The following is a 15,100-nucleotide window of genomic DNA, read 5'->3' as shown; positions in this document are numbered from 1 at the left end:
CTGCTCCACCATCGACTAACGGTAGTAATAATAACATACTCGTATATTATCTTACTGTTTTCAAAGTGACTGCCTAAAGCTTTTAAATTGTTGAATTTTTAATCAAAAGTTCACTAAATTTGCAGAGAATATGAAATAAATACACGAATTAGAAATTCAAAATTCTGGCTTTGAAGAGCATCTGTGTCAGGTGAAGGACATGTGAACCTTAAAACCTGAATAAGTGTGTTCAAAATTTGATGGCTCTAGGAGCCGCCGTATTCCACAATCCGAGGAATATACACACATACGTATACACATAAGCATAGATTTTACATTATTTAATAACAGATTAAACAAAAAGCGGTTAAAAAGTCTAAAAATTAAAAACATATAAATAAATTTGCAAAAAGCTTAATTTTCTTTGATCTATAAAGGAAAATAAAAGCTATTCGAATAACTGGCCCGTACTTAGATTAAATGGACCTTCAGCTGCAATTTGTTGATCACCTGTTAGATTTTTTACATTGTATAACTCATTAATATACTTTTTTTCTGTTGTGTCACTATTTCTAGACGGTCTGTAGACTAAAATAATAGCTTAGCACTTCTTTTCCAGAATTTTCCACGCATAAAAAAACGACGCAGGTGAATTTTAATGGCAAATGTCCAAGCCATTCTGCTCGCAGTTGACTCAGCTTACAGAAACCGGAATTTTGAGAAGAAAATAAAAGAACATACTATGCATCAATTGCTTACTCACGCTTGAAGAGTTAGGTAAAATTGTCTCTCTTTTTTCAGTTGGAACAAACAATTCCATAAAGTGACGCGTTAAAATGGAATTAATGATTTTTTCTTTTTAATGTTATTTCTTGTTATTGTTTTTCAATGTGTGGACACGTGTTCGTTCAGCTGTTTCTAAAAAAGGACAGAGAAGAATTTCCCGTTATTAATTGCAATTTTAGTTCTCTTTCTTAATAATTAATGATTCATTTCTTTGAATAAAAATGTTTAGTGAAAATAAAATATTTTAAAACTGAGTTTTTACATTCCATCTTAACACATGAAAGATGAAATAAACCTTTTCTCTTGCATTTTTAAGCGTGTATGTTCGATCACTAATTGATATTTTTTAATAACAATACTAATACAGTGAATCCTATCTAAGACCACGGTTCTAGATGGCATTACTTTTGCGTCGAAATATTAATTCGCTTAAAGAGGCGATGTTCACTACTTATTTGTTTATGCTTTCAAAGTTATTATATACTACTCATTTCTAGACTTGCCTTCTTAGGGAGGTAGTTGCCACGTTAAACTAAACTAAACTCAGTGACGCAACAGCCCTAGTGGGCCAAGGCTAAAGGCCAGTAGTGCCCCGAAATCTGCTTTCTTGAACGTAAGCCCCGAGGTGCGTAAGCATATGCCCTGAACAAGCGGTCAGCTTGGTCGCAGGAACCCAAGCGAACTTGGTACTCATTTTATCGACCCAAGGGATGGAAATCAAAAGATGAAAGGCTGAGTGACCTCTCCCAGCCCGGGGATCGAACTCCAGACCTGTGGTGCTGCTGCGCAACCGGGCGCTAGTTGCCACGTTAAATGTTATAACACTGTATGAAATCTGCAAAATGCATTAAAAAATCATTATCTTTTATTGCGAATTTAATAAATATTTAAACCCAAATACATTGCTCGTCTGGAATTATCTTAAAGCTTTTATACAGGAATTTTAAAAGTGAAAATTTTATTGTGGTTCCTTATAAACTCAGATAGATTTGTAGAGATATAAGGTTATTTGAAAGCAGGAGACATGAAAAATGAGCAATGCCCTCGCCGGGACTCGAACCACGGACCTGTAGAATACGCAGCGAATATGCTGACCACTACACCACGAAATCATGCTCATAAGGCGAGAAAAATACTTTATATACACATCTTTTTAAAGGGTGACTGGGGACCCAGTCGCCAAATCCTGGTGGTGGAGAATCATCATCCAAAGAGAATCCTGGTGGTGGAGAATCATCATGCTTCAAAAAGAAAACTGAAATTTTTGTGCCGTCATTTAAGAAATGTTTGCTTTCCACCAGTCCAGATCAGTTTATTATTTAACCAATTTCTATATTAACCAATATTCAATGCCCGTGGTCTCTCAAACTGCGAGCAAAATGCACGAACTAAAAGCAGCTAATGAGCCCCTTTTATTTTTATATTTTTTATTTTACCAAAAAGGTTTTAAAAAATAATTTTATTTACTAAATATTTATTAAAAAAGTATAAAACAAACATACAAAAAAGTAATAACAATGTGACAAAAGAAAAATTCCAATTTATATTTATTTTCTGTCTGAAACCCAAAAGTTGCAATAAACTTCTGTGGGTTGTATACTTTGTAATTCATTAATAGCTAAATATTATATTTTCGGACTGACATTTATTTCAATTAATTCTAATATGTTGAATTAAGCACTAAATAACTACCTTAAGCTAAAAGATACAGAAACTATAACTTTAAACGTCTTTATTTCTTGTTATAAATTTCAACTGCAACACCTCATGGCATTTTGATTTTCTTAAAGTTTGTAACCTTAGTGGAAAATTACTAGATGCTATATTTATCATGAATTAAGGATACTCATTGGCCAGTCTGATTCTTTTTTTAGACTTAATAATTTTCAACTGCGGGAAAAAGCTGCTCGTATGTAAATGCATTTCCAAGCAAAACCATTATTCTTATTGTCAAAACTTTCTAATCAAAGCTAATTATCTTTTGACAAAAATAAAAAAAGATTAATCAAATCTCTGTCTTCAAATCTTTGAATGACATTTTCAATCACAGTATGAATTAATTAGCTCCATTTGTAGATATTCTGGGTTGTTACTCACGTTCGTTTATCATCGTAAGGAAAATATTGCAGAATTGGATTCAAAATCATTAAAATGTTAAATCTTTTTTCAAATTCTAATAATAATAATTAATCTCATAATAATGCTGATTAATGTCCGGTAATGTATTTGCAAGCAACATAAACGTTGCTAGGAGCGCCGCATAGTGAGACCTACTGCAAGACGATTTACTCTTTGCGGCACAGTGTGTCCGGTCTGGACACACCTAAAAATTTCCTTCTGTACGCACAGCAAAATTGAATAAAAAAAGGATTTATAGGTTACTATAGGTTACTCTGAACCTTCTTTATTTAAAGTAGATGGCAGCTCAACACAAACCATTCCATATAGTTTAGCCATGTTTAGTTTTTTAAGACCCTCATTTTTCAAAGAAATCTTCCAGATTTCTTTTTTTAGGGTATAAAAGAAATTGTTTGAAAAGAAATTTCTATGTTATTTTTTGGCTGTATACTAATCTCCTTATTATATATTAGTTTTAAATTTTTACCTTGAAATCTTGCCTAAAATCAAACGACGAACCCTAGGTGTGCCCAGACCGGGCTCACCGATAATCTAGAACAACTGAGAGTCTGTATTCTTTGTTTCTCCGCATCTCATCGGTCAGTTCATTGACAACAATGCTCGTTTCAGCACTCTTCTCGACGCTCTATTCAATCAGTGTGCCCACTTTGGTCACACGCACAAAATTAAACGATAAGTGCTATCTTCACAAAATTTTACTTGTGTACTCCTCTAGGCCTAATTAGTCTGTCTACCTTTTTTTCTATCAAAACTCCAACTTTAAAAGGTATCGTGCTGGAAAGGGTTAAGGATGTCTTGCTGCAAATTTGAGAGCTCTTAGCTTTTGGTTATTTTGGTTATTTCAATATTGTGATAATGTTGCATTGTATTCTACAGAATATATTTGTTGGTTTCTCAGAATTTTGCAAGTAACAATTTGAGAAATTTTTTAAGTAGATTTCTCTATTCTTTATTCTAGTCACAAATTAGATTAATTTACGAATTTCTACATACTTTTCTGAAGCAAATATAACAAAAAGACTTTGATAAAACACAAATTACACAAAATTGTTATTAAAGAAATCAAAGAAACAATTTTTAAACGCTGCCTTTAGTCGAAAATAATATCGTAAATTTACGCACTATATTCATGACACATAATTTTATTTGTAATCTCACTAATATACGAAGACTTTTGTGTATAACTTTCCCGCTTGAAAAAAAGCAAATATCAATTTAAAATTCAACATCTGTTTTGTGGAAAAATACTTTATTTAAAAAACCATGACTTGATAAATGCATCCAGTTGAACTTCGGATCACGAAGCTCTCACATTAGAAACAAATTATCAGAACGGAAAATCAACTCGGGAATGGGTGTCTCGAATTATGAGCACTCAAGTTGGCTGAAAATTATTTTCAGTGGTGTTTTGAGGAAATCTCTGACACAAAATTAGAACTCAAAGATTTTTAGAAACACTATTTTAATATTTTCCATTGTTTAACTCTCATGAACAAAGCAGAAAGGCATGAATTACAGGGCCATGAATTTCGCCTGGCGGAAAATTATACTCAGATTTTGTCACAGGCAAAGCTTTCCGTTGGGGGAGGGGCTTTTGATAATGAGAACTTCTTTCATTTACAATATTATGCCTCCAGGCAAAGCCATGGGCTTGAATATTAAAGATAAAGACATAAAAGAGTTACTATAAGCATTTACCAGTGGCCAAGTCCTATCTCATTTCAGAAACATTTTAAAACATCAGCAGCACTAAATCGCCTTAAAATATTGACTCTAAATCAGCGTGGCGCTGGCAAAATTAAAGTAGATGCCCCAAATAGTTACCAGAAGGATGTAAGGAGACTTCTTATTCAAACAATAACATCTCTTCCTCACCACTTTCCAAGTCATCGACTGACTCTCGTACGAATAATGCAAGATCATATTACATTTACGTCTATTTTATTTGTTTCATTTTGTATTTAATGATTTCCATTTGTTTTTTGTTATGAATTCTGCCAAAGATACTGCTCTAAATTTTAAATCCGCTGTCATCTATGCACCAGTAAGGGATTAATCCATTTAGCATTATTACTTATGAGGAAAATAGTTTCGTTTTATGAGCATTTCGAGTGATGAACGGCGTTCTGGAACAAATTAAATTCGTGAATCAAGATTTCACTGTACTTTAAAGAACACCACATTTTATAGTTGGAGACTCTGTACTTAAAATATGTTGAATTCTTTCTGAGACGATCACTTACGTTTCCATATGATTCTACTCTTCTGTGAAAGGTGCCATCTAGGAGAGATGATGTTTAGTACTAACGTTTATTTATTAAGTGATGGTCATATCGGTACTGAATATCACCTCTATAAGACGACCATCTCCACAGATGAGTAATGATGGGTGGCCATCGTGAAGATACATTGACCATTGTGATGTTCACAGAATCTGATAGCACAGTATTAGCTTATTCGTTTCACTTCTCCAAGGCGATTACTGCCTCTGAAAGTGACCAGTATTTCTGAAAACAAATAAATACCAGTATTGAACGTCACTTTTCATAGATGACCGCTTCCACGGAAGACCAACAGCTTCTAGATCACGGGTGATCTAGATTAAAGAAGTTAAAGAGGATTCGCTGTGCATCTCATCTTACAAGCGAAATTTTGTAAAACGTGATAAACTGAAATTTTTTGAAAATAAGCTTTACGTAATATGGCAATTACCATCATTTCAAGTTTCAAGTTATATATGAATTGCCATATCATGTTGTAGAGCCGTTAAGTTTTATTACGGAGCAAGAAATGTGAAAAATCAACAATGCGTTAACCCGGTTACTCACACACTTGGTTAATCACTAACTGTATGGATTTACTTAGTGTGCAGTGGCGGTTGCGTCATTGTTAGCAATTTTGAGAATTCGCGATTATACGATAACTGAAAAAAATCGACCTATTTCTGAAATCCTTCTAAAATTCCGTATACTGTGTTAAAGATTTTCAGAAAATCATTTGGAAGATTACTGTTTGACCCATCCAACAGCGCAAACTTTGGAACTCTGTGTTATTGCCAAACAGAGTTTAGTTTATTATTAGTTTGATTTATTAGTTTGATTGCCAAACAAGTACATGGCAGAAAAATTCAATTCTAAATAAAAAAAAAGATACATATCTATTTTTTAAATCATTGTAGAATATTACACTGCCATTGCAAATAAATGTAATATGGGCACAATTTTAAGAAGTTTCGTTTACTGCAATATGATCGAAACTTTGTTTCGGGATTTAATTCCAACAAACAAAGAAACCAAGGTAACTGAAATTGCGTAAAAATCATTTATTTGCTTTTTAAAACCAAATGCACAAGCATGATTTAATTGAATGAATGCTTTCACAACGTTTTTGCAATTAAAGCGTTTACCAATTGACTTTAATGAATGCAATTTTAATAGAGAAGTTTCTAAGCGATTTTTTAGTCTTTACTCGCCATTTTTTTTTTTAATTTTAGAAAGCCCAGTTATTTGAAGTATAAATTCAGTTTTTACTTTAGTGGCCTTGATGGTTATGCCTTCATGAAGAAAGGTATGTGGAAATGGCCAAAGTACTATAAATATTCTATTTGACTGTTTTATAGATCTTTGAAAATGCTTATTTTTTAAACAGCGAACTTTTAAAATGAATTTCATTTAATACCAAACAATTATGTTATACAGAGAATTCTCTTTTGATGACCACCTTTTCAAAAGATCACATCTGAAAGTCTCCACTATTTCGAGAATATAAATAAATATCGCAATTAAATATTATGTCTCTTAGATGAAAATTTCTACAAAAGACCAGAATCCAAAGAATAATCCAATACCGTAAGTGGTCTCTCAGAGAAGAAAGGAATTACTGCAATTGCATTCTATGAGTAAGTAATGTACTGTTTTGAATGTGGCGAGCAGGCAAGCACTATCTGTATGAGGTGTGGATGCTTTTGTGTACAATTTTGAAAAATATACTGGCTCGCATTCACGTTTTACACAGGAAAAAAAACACGAAAATGTCTATGAAACTAGCCAGTTGATCAGGATTTAAAGTATCATTGCATTACTAAAGTTAAACGTACTTACCACTAAGGGCCACTCTCTGTAAAGTTTCTGAACGTTATTTTAGGAAAAGATTAGACTTAATAATAAAAGCATGGAATTAAAATACTTTACTTAGATTAAGTTTACGGTAATTCAGAATTAACCGCTTTGCGAAGAAGAAATGCAGTACAAATCAAGACATCTACGGTGCAAAGTTCCCTCACGTCTAACTAAATAGTAAACTATGATTAATAAAACTTAATAATTAATGCAAAGTATATCTTTTTATATGCCAAGAAAACAGAATTTGCTTATCATTCGAAATTTAAAACTCCATCAAAGTAAAATAGTATTTCGAATGAAAAAGCATCAAGCGCCGTTTCAAGTCCTATAATCCAATAGCAAAATTTTCGCTCGAACTATATTGAATGGAAACATGATAAATACTTGCAAACCATGCGTGGATATATAATAAATAAGTACAAGAAAACTCCTCAGTAAAAAAAAAATAGAGAAAGAGAGAGAGAGAGAGTATGTACAGTCGAAGAATAGACTTCCGACTATTTATAACGACAAGCAGAATTCTAAAATATGAAGTTCTTTTGCAAATAAAAATAACTTCTCCGAATTCCTTTTTTACGAGGCAGTTGCCATCGGTTGGAAGAGAAAATGCATCCATTAACCTTGAAACTTCTTTTCGGGCTTTTTTCCCCCTCTCTCTCTCCGGCTACCAGGCTTGGAGCCTAAAACTGACATCATCGCGAGTATCACGTGATGTGTGACGCCAGTTCTAAAACTGCATGGACCTTATAAGGTCTATGTAAAACTGGCAAAGAGCGCAGAATGCTGAAACCGTTTGAAGTATAGTTTTGGTTCGGGTTCATTTGCGTGGCTGTTACAGTCGAATGGGCTGTTCTGCGGCTACGAACAAGGTGGAAAGTGGTCCAGTCTGTCAGTAAATATTTCTGAAATACATGAATATGTAATGAACCAAAGTTTCCAAGAGCTATAACTTAACGACTCTATTTATGAAATTTACAATTCGGATAAAATGCTCCATTTCGCTCAACATCTGAGTCAGAATGAAATAAAAAGACTTGGTGGAAATGAATGTATCGAGTAAATAAAATATTGAGAATTTTAATCTGAAACAATACAGCGGCAAAATTTCTGGATTCTAATTTTCGAAACTTTCAGTTCAATGACATTAGTAATTTTTATAGGAATTTTCAAAAATTGCATGAGGGAACAACACCTATACAGATTTTGGGAATCAAATTATTTTAACCCAAAATTTTAATCAATCAATCGTTAAATGACTAAAATTAATTATAAAAAAAGAAGAAAGTCTAAACGCTGTCAGATTTGATATTACGCCCAAAAGTGCGTTTTTTAACGTTTTGTGTGTTAACTTTATTTATTAAACTAGCAGCTTCGCTGCCAGCCTTCGTCTGGCTTTTAAATGTACCAGAAAAATAGCTGAAGGGAACACCAAACGTTAAATTTAAAAACTGCATAGAATTTTACTCTGCAGAAAAACTTCATAAAAAAAAGTTATTACGTATTACAAAATTACAATGAAATAAGCAATATCCCTTAATACAAATATTAATTATCCTAATAAATAAATTAAAAAACTTCCCTTTGCAAAATCTTAAGCACTCAAATGGTATAAAGGAGGTAAAGAACTTTGTTTCCTTAGACAAATCACTCAAAACTTTTTAATATCTTAAAAACAGTGAAATGAGCAATAAATAACATAAAAGAATACAAAAACCAAAAAATTCTGGAAAGCAAAGTATAATTAATGATATTTTATGTTATATTTTCAAGAGAAAAAAATTAGGTGCTACTTTGGTAGACGGTTGCACGGATTTTTGGCGATTTACATTGGCGCAATTGTTGGCGCGGTTTTTACAGTCATCAGCCATCTTGAAAAATGCTGTTTTTACTTATTTTACGCATATAGTAAAGTATTCGAAGCTTTAAAAAAATAAATGTCGTTAAAAATAATGGATTAAATTTTTGTTGAAAACGTTGTTTTTTAAGATGGCTGGCAAATGTAAATAAATACATTTACTAAGAGTATAAAATGCCAAAGTAAGGTTAAATTATTACTTTCATATAATAGAATAAAAACACCGCTATAAAAACATTGCGCCAACATTTAATTGGATTAAAATATTACTTAAATTGAATATCGAATTAAAAACATCATACCAGCGTTTAAATGAATTAAATTTAAACGCTGGTTTATTACTTAAATACTTTAAAATAAGTTTTATAGGAATTAATTATTTAACATTAAAACATATGTGGCAATAAATATCTCAGGAATTTTTGAAAACGTTGTATTAATTTTTTAATAAAAGTTGAAGTATACAATTATAAAGTGAAAGAAAATTATGTACTTACATTTTTTAAAGTATTTTACCTGTCGTATATTGATAAGTACCACAAAAACAAAACCAAAAAAAAAAAAAAGGTTCTTCTAACGATCTTCATCTGTGATCCACATCTCTCGCACTTCACTGAAGAAGCAATTAGCGAGGTTTTCTTCAAAAATTTAAAATAAATTTCCTCTGACGCTATTAACAATTTATAAATAAATCTTTGATTAGAAAAGCCAGGTTGGCCAAAATAAGGTCTCAAAGGTCAATTTTTTTATTCCGATACCGCTAATTCTTGGTAATTACCAATAACAACATTCATCTTCGAAACGGACATATCCATTCCATTTGAAATCTGAGGAATTCGAAGAGATGAATAATAAAATTTTAAAATGGCGCGGTGATGCACAGATATTCAGTAACCAATCAGGGAGCTGATTACATCACGCATAGAATAAAAATTATTTAAATAATCAAATAATAAAATCATTTTTAAAATAAATGCAAAATTAAATTGTATTTTAATACTTAACAGCCATAAATAATGTTTAAAACATTAGATTAAATTCATAGATATTAATAAAACCAATTACTTTTAAAGTAAGGTGACGTCATTGATTACATCATCCACAACATAAAATTATATAAAATATTATAAACAACAAATTTTTTATTTCAAATAAAAATGCAAAATTAAATTGATTTTTAATATTTAGAAGCCATAAATAATATTTAAAACACTGAATTTATGCATAATAAAACGCATTATATTTTAAATAAAATGACAACAAAGTATCGGTTATCATAAATAACTTATCCAGCAATGGGTTTACTATAAGTCGTATTACTCGCCAAACGAAAAATCGGCAAAATCCGTGCAACCGTCTACCAAAAAAATGACAATAAAAAACAATAATAAAATGAAATATGCCAATCTCTTAAAAACAGTGACATAAGAAATATGATGAAAAATTGTTGCCAAACTCATATTTCTAAAAGAATGAAACTATTCAAAATAATGCGATTTCATCAAAAATCTATCAACAACAATAAGGAAAATTGTTGCCAAAATCACATTTTTAAAGACGTGAGATGTGAAAAGTGTACTCGGAAGCTTCATTTAAAATTTTTTTTAAAATACAAAATATTATCATTTTTCCAAAATTCTTTTTGTAAAAGCAGTCGCAAGGATGAAAGTTTAACGTGTCCAAAAATCAAAGAAAAATAAACTGTACATTTTTAAACATAAACCTTTTTAGAAAAAAATCCCGCTGAAAAGGTGTTAAGCTTACTTTGTTAAATAAATTCGTATTTAATCGATTTATTGAAACACGAAATTTATTTTAAGTTCGTAAAATAGCTAAGTGCCTACGTTTCATGACGATGTGAAAATGGAGTGCGTAGAGTAAAATCTCGATTTTCTATAGCCCATTATGTCTCAAAAATACGCGATTTTGTCACAAGACATAAAATTTTAAAAAATCTAATTCGAATTTCGAAAAAATCGCTTCTAGGTGCACTGGTTCTTGTCTAGATGCACCTATGTACCAAATTTCGTAGCCGTGGGTCTATTAGCTTACGCGCAGCGCGAACGAAAGGCACACACACAGACAGACTCTTTGTTTTATTATATGTAGAGATATCATGTTCTTCCCACTTAAACCATAAAATTCAGTTCAACAGCAATATCGCAAAATAGTTTTAAAATGAGCATATCTTTAGAATTTCCGACTCAGGCGCTGGAGATAAAAATGTTTTTTCTGTACAACGTTGCCATTGCTCGCTTTGGAATCCTTGAGTTTGTTAATCAAAAATTCGTTAAGTTTTACAAAATATCAAATCGATAATAAAACAAATACCAAATTTCAAATTTGGTCTTCCACGTGCCCTTATTCGTAGAAGGATTAGATCACTCAAAATTCGATGGCTCTATGTACCATTGTTTTATCACAATGCGAGAAATATACATACAGATTTTTCATTATTTTTTCATTATTTAATTTCGGGGCCCACCAGTGACCGAGCGGTAACGTCGCTGAACACTGGTAGTTCGGTCCGAGGTTCGAATCCCGCGAACGGGCTGGCTGCATGGGCGTTTTCGTGGTTTTCCCCATGTGTAACGTGTATACGAGCCAGTTTCCCTTAGAAAGTCCTCCACGAAGGCATCCCTCCCCATAGGCAGATAGCCCTAGTGTGCTTTGCCATAATTAAATACACGCATACACACACATTATTTAATTTCTTTAAATATAACACAGGGTGATAATACTTTCGGCAACAGTTTGAAAAGTGATTTGACGTTTTTAGTGAACCAACGCAAAATCGCAAAGCGAAAACAATAGTCCTTCAGAAACTATTGTTTAGACTCATAATAAATATATAATTATAGTAAAATAGAGTGTAATTATTCTTCTATAAACAGAAACGCAGATTAGCTTTAAAAGTATTTATTAACAAAGCATAGGAACAGTTACAAAGAAAATATACATCAAAACAGAACCTACACTAAAACGAAACACTAAACAACAGTTAACTTTCTGACCAATTCGAGTCGAAGAAACATAATATATTGTTAGAACATTTCTTGATAGCAGGTGGAGATCGACTGCTTAAGTTGTTGCCACTAGATGGCGTTAGATAAAATAGTTCGGTTACATCCAAATAGTTTCGTTAAAAGAGTTAATTTATATGGATTGTTAAATTTGCAATTTTCTAACAATTTGTTTTGTTATTGCTGAAATGTTTATGAAAAAAATGTTGCTATACCGCGTTGTTCATAAATGCCGCTTAGCCAACCAAGAAAACTGCAAACTGTTGTTGTTGTGAAGTGAAATAAATTGTTGGTACGCAAGCATCAGTTGAAATTACTTCCTTTTTATCAACTACTGCAAAAGTAATGCGCCTGCATCTTTTCATTAGTTTTTAATTTGAACAGTACTCTGCATACAGTTCGAAATACAAGTTCATTAAATGTTAAAATTACGTGTGAACAGAGTACAGACGTAAAGCATAGCACGCCGCGGTAGGACAGAGTACACTATGCGAAAATTAATTTATTTAATTATGATGTGCTATTAAGATATCTCTCTAAGATTCGTGTTCCTCGAAAATTTAAATGTATTAAATGTACAGTTTGTACAACTGCTAAAATGGCAAAGATAACATAAGAATTTTTACTACGATTAAGCGTCGCAATGACGACTATTTGTTTGTCCAAATATCTAAAATTTGGAATTTAGATATTTAAAAGACGGGCACTTAAAATTGCTTTGAGAGCACATTGAAGCTCGCGAGCACGGTCATAGCAGAATTGCATATTTATGCTTTGTCATTTATGTTGTTTTTATTAAGCAAATATGTTTACATTTATGGTGTATAGAGATACACTTTTAAAAATTGTAGCTCCTGTATAGATAATTTTGATGGGAAAATAAAAAAAAATCTCGTAAAGATATTCAGAATTTCCGTTCTAGTTCGTTCTCTAAACTACGAGTAATGGTACTTATTCGATATCACATGTGAGGAATATAACAGCAGTTGTAATGTAGGAATTAATTTTAGAGGAAAATCTTACTTTACTTTATGTAAATACTTAATTCATTTATTTCTTATTTTAGCAGTCTTAAAAACACAAATAAAATTTAAAATTAATTTTGCTCTTGGCTATATAATTTTTTTGCATAAAATCTTTTGGTGTGCTTTTACAAAATTTTTATCTTCCTCAAAAATTTCTCACTGATGTTTTTGTCTTGTATAGGCATTATTTCGCTCAGGAATTTTTAGTGCATCCCAGCTCCACACACTGACCATATAAGCACACGCTTTACCAACAACAACAACAACAAAAAAAAAAAAAAAAAAAAAAAAAAAAAAAAAAGAGGAATAAAAGTAAAAGAAGCCATTTTGTTTAAGAACGTTTTTAAATTTTTTTATTATCTATTTTTCTTTTGATATCATTATCTTTTATTTTATATCACAATTTCTTGAAACGAAACGGCTTCCTGGTAAGCCCACTGTATTACAATATTAAAAATATGTAACAGTTTAGCAATAAATAATTTTTAATGTAGAATCCGCTTAGATTTATTTAAATGCAAATTTATTGCAAAATCTATGGAGATACAAACAAATCTCAGAAAGACATGATCTGTAATCTGCAAAACCTGTAATTAGTCTCATCATTTCCGGATTATTGGATTCTAATGTAGTTCCAAATTCTATATCCATAATGTATTTCTGCCATAAGATTTTATCAACACTATCAACTACTTTGAAACCTAAGGGCCGTAACACCATAATGCGTGTAACTAGTGCATTACATTTCTTATGCTATGAATTTCCACGAATTTTAGAGGATTTTCTAACATTTCGCGAATATTAGTTTTTTTAGCCCAGCCCAGAAGGGCTAATTAATTTTCGTTTTGGCATTTTCCGTCGCTTCACTTTCTGCCTTGATTCACTTTTCAAACTGTTGCCACCAATTATTACAGCCCTGTATTATATTTAAAGAAATTAAATGATAAAGAATCTACCTAAATGTATGTATGTTTCTCGCACTGTGATAAAACAACGGTACCTAGAGCCATCCAGTTTTGAATAACGTAATCCTCCAGCGAATATGGGCATCTGGAAGCCCTAATTTTGAATTTGTTTTATTATCTATTTCATATTCTGTCAAACATTAAAGTATTTTTGATTAAGAAATTCAAGGATTTCAAAGCGAAGAATGGCAACACTGTACGGAAAAGAACGCTTCAATATCCAGCGCGCGAGACTGTGTATCGGAAATTCTAAAGATATGCTCATTTTAAAATTATTTTGCGATATTGCTGTTGAATTGAATTTTATGGTTTTAGAGCAAATAACATGATATTTATTAAATAAAGGTAACACAAAGAACGTTAAAAACACGCCTCTTTGAGACGTAATGTAAAATCTGAAAGCTTTCAGACTTTTATTTATTGATTGATTTTATCAATCAATCAATAAATAAAAGTCTATTTTTATTTATTTTGTGATTGTCAAATAATTTTTCCGATATTTTCCATTAGAAATTCTGAAAAACTGTACAGCCAAGTAATTCTATTTCCAAAGTCCAAGCTAGAAACTGAATAACTTAAAATTTTGTTGTACTTTCTGGCATACGAAAAAAGCCAACGCTGACAAAAATTCAATGTCGAATGATTCTTTCAGCCTGCTTAATGAAGAAATTATGTTTATATATGGTATAATATGTAAAAACACTGAGTAACTGAATGGCAATCTTGATCTAAGCTAACAGCATCGGATAAATTTCCGGAAGTATAAGCAAGGATAGATTTGTATATGTAAATTTCGATTAAAAATTACATAATATATTTCAGTTTATTTGAATACGAATTATTTCTGTTATTTCTCCATTTCTGTTATACATCCTTCTTTGGGAATGTTAATCATCGACTGTAGAATTCTGGTGCAAATTCCACGCCATAAAAATTTCGCGAATTTTTTACTATAAACGCCTCGCGAAATTTGATTCTTGTTTCCGCTTGCAATAAAATTACAAACGCATATATAATTTTAAAATAGCTAGGTCTGTGAAATTTTGTTTTGCTCTTCAATAGTATGTTCATAGTTTTCTTTGAGAGAAGATTCATCATATTCAAATGGATCGCATTAAGGAAAAAAAAATTTTTGCTTCTTAAAACAGTTACTGGCCTTGTTTGATTTCACTTACATTTTATGAATCTAGGCTAAATCTCATCGCAT

General features: G+C 31.5%; 1 long non-coding RNA gene across 1 annotated transcript in view; it reads left to right on the top strand.

Moving 5' to 3' along the window:
• Positions 1–1,019, top strand: part of LOC146998085 (uncharacterized) — a 63,355-nt gene extending 62,336 nt beyond the window's left edge. The window contains exon 2 of the long non-coding RNA XR_015040018.1: positions 599–1,019. This is a non-coding gene — a long non-coding RNA (uncharacterized LOC146998085). The remainder of the gene's footprint in view (positions 1–598) is intronic.
• The last annotated feature ends 14,081 nt before the right edge of the window (positions 1,020–15,100 follow it).

Source organism: Stegodyphus dumicola, chromosome 3 (genome assembly GCF_044657685.1).
Source record: "Stegodyphus dumicola isolate Sdum_Otavi_A_Nest chromosome 3, ASM4465768v1".
NCBI classification, from domain to species: Eukaryota; Metazoa; Arthropoda; class Arachnida; order Araneae; family Eresidae; genus Stegodyphus; species Stegodyphus dumicola.
The sequence above is the reverse complement of the archived record's forward strand: the minus strand, read 5'-3'. Positions and strand labels throughout refer to the sequence as shown.